Source organism: Triticum dicoccoides, chromosome 2B (genome assembly GCF_002162155.2).
Source record: "Triticum dicoccoides isolate Atlit2015 ecotype Zavitan chromosome 2B, WEW_v2.0, whole genome shotgun sequence".
NCBI classification, from domain to species: Eukaryota; Viridiplantae; Streptophyta; class Magnoliopsida; order Poales; family Poaceae; genus Triticum; species Triticum dicoccoides.
Window position 1 is genome coordinate 113,349,273 of NC_041383.1, and position 2,770 is coordinate 113,352,042.

The 2,770-nt window shown below is 49.1% G+C and overlaps 1 pseudogene; it reads right to left on the reverse strand.

Annotated features, from left to right (window-relative positions):
* Nucleotides 1-12: 12 nt before the first annotated feature.
* LOC119367293 lies at nucleotides 13-1,463 on the reverse strand (annotated as a pseudogene).
* Nucleotides 1,464-2,770: the final 1,307 nt, after the last annotated feature.

The window sequence follows — 2,770 nt, forward strand, 5'->3', positions numbered from 1 at the left end:
GGGAGGGGGGTTCGTACCGAAGTACTTCTCAACAAACATTTATTCATTATTTTGACACAACTCTTGCATGAACCGATGATATAGGGATGTAGCTACCTAGCTAGTTAACTGCACAGTGTCTAGATGGCAATCCTCCGGAGCAAAGAAGAGGCGGTTGTGTTGGAGGTCAAACGTGAAGCGCGTGTCCAACATCTGCCCCGCCCCTATCACCGTCCTCTCTGCGTATGCCGCTATGGCTAAACACGCGTAGTGGGTATGCTGATGCATCGTCTCCACTAACAGCAGCTCCGGCTTGATAAAGAGCGATGCATGTGGAGCTTCCGGGTAGAAGTGGAGCGTCACGCTCGGGAAGTGCGCGCGGATACTGTCCCACGTCCCATGGAAGCAGAGCTTCTGCGCTGGGGGCAATATCGCGTGGTGCACCCCATGGCGCTGCATGTGCTTCACGACCTCGGCCGCCAGGACATGGTATGCGGGCGGGGCCATCAAGGTGTACACCGTCCCGACGTCGAGGGTGCACCCACCGCGGAGGCTGTGCGGGTCGAACTTGAACATCGCCGGCGTTATCGCCGTGAGCCTTCGCCCACCCAGGCTGACGCCAACGAGGTTGACGTAGTACATGCCTCTTCCCTTGGCGAGGTCCCAGTGCAGCAGCGCCGCGCTCCGTGCGTGCGACTGGTCCGGGATGTCTGCCCCGAACCTGAGGAAGCCACGCCGGTGGAGGTGCTCGTGCTCCTTGCCGACGAGGCAATAGGAGAAGCGCGAGCCGGCGAGGCCGCGGTCCGAGAGCTGTCGGATGAAGGAGGTCGGGTGCCTGTTGAGGCTCATGACGCCGGCCCAGACGTCGCGGTTATCGAACCCGTGCGTGCTGTGTGCGCAGCCGAAGACAAGGCCGCCGACGCTACTGATGGGGCTGCCGGGGCCGCTTCCGTCAAAGACGAAGTCGTCGCGGCCAAGGATGCCATGCGCGCTTGAGCCACCGTACTGGAACTCGACGTCGAAGATGCACCGGCCGTGGCCGGCGCGCCCGTACGGAGCCGTGCAGCGAGGATCTGTGGACGCAACGTAGTGGTAATGAGGGGAGACGGCGGTGTTGAAGACGGAGCCGTCCTGCCTCTTCTCCGGTACGCAGGGCTGGCACTGCATCCACGTTAGTGGGCGAGCGAGGTCCAGCGCGAGCTTGTAGAAGTGCTGGGTTGCGCCGCTGCCGACGCCCACACGGACGCTGTAGAGGGGCCCCGAATATGGGATCATCTTGGGGCGTATGGACGTGATGTTCACGCCGCCCTCGGCATCACCTTCCGGCAGGAGCTCCTCGAGTACGCCGGCTGCAGTGCGGTAGTGGGGCACGAGGGGCAGGCTGAATCCGGCCGCACTGCGCTTCCGGCAGCGCCGAGGGCGAGGTTCACCGGATTTAGCACGGCAAGGAAGAAGCACAACATGCAAGCGTATACACTGGACATGACTAATGTCTCTGGTTGCATTAGCACAATGATCCTTCTTTGGTTGGATGTCGTGTCTTAAATAGATAGACTTCTTCCACTCGGAATACATCAATACATGAAGTTGGAGTAGTGGATATGCATCATCTATCTCAATCTCAAATGATGTGGATGTGAACTAAATGTATAATCATTATTTTATGCAACGAAGTTACAATAGTTTTGCATAGGGAGCCAGAAAAGATTTCTCATTAATGTATTTTTCATACATTTTCAATAGAAAAGAGAAGTACAATTAGTGAAAGGCATTGGCCCAAGATTTATATCCTTTGCAATTAGCACAATGATCCTTCTTCGCTTGGATGTCGTGTCTTAAATAAATAGACTCCTCCAACTCGTACTACATCAATACATATATGAGATAGGCATCATTTAATGTCTCTGGTTTCATTAAAACAATGAGATCCTTTGCTTGGAGTTGGAGTAGTGTATATCCATCATTTATCTCAATCTCAAATGATGTGGATGTGAACTAAATGTATAATCATGATCTTACACAGCGAAGATACACTGAGTTTTTTTATAAAGAGCAAGAAAGGATTTCTCCTTAATGTATTTTTTATAGTTTTCAATAGAAAAGAGAAGTTCGTACATGTCAAATAAAAAATGAATAAAGCAAGGTCTAAGAGAAGTACAATTAGTGAAAGGCATTGGCCCAAGATTCATATCCTTTGCAGTTAGCACAATGATCGTTCTTCGCTTGGATGTCGTGTCTTAAATAGATAGACTCCTCCAACTCGTACTACATCAATACATGTATGAGATATGCATCATTTAATGTCTCTGGTTTCATTACAACAATGAGATCCTTTGCTTGGAGTTGGAGTAGTGTATATGCATCATTTATCTCAATCTCAAATGATGTGGATGTGAACTAAATGTATAATCATGATCTTACGCAGCGAAGATACACTGAGTTTTTTTTATAAGGAGCCAGAAAGGATTTCCCCTTAATGTATTTTTTATAGATTTTTAATAGAAAAGAGAAGTTCGTACAGGTAAATAAAAAATGAATAAAGCAAGGTCTAAGAGAAGTACAATTAGTGAAAGGCATTGGCCCAAGATTCATATCCTTTGCGGCTAGCACAATGATCCTTCTTCGCTTGGATGTCGTGTCTTAAATAGATAGACTCCTCCAACCCGTACTACATCAATACATGTATGAGATATGCATCATTTAATGTCTCTGGTTTCATTAAAACAGTGAGATCCTTTTCTTGGAGTTAGAGTAGTGGATATGCATCATTTATCTCAGATGATGCCGATGT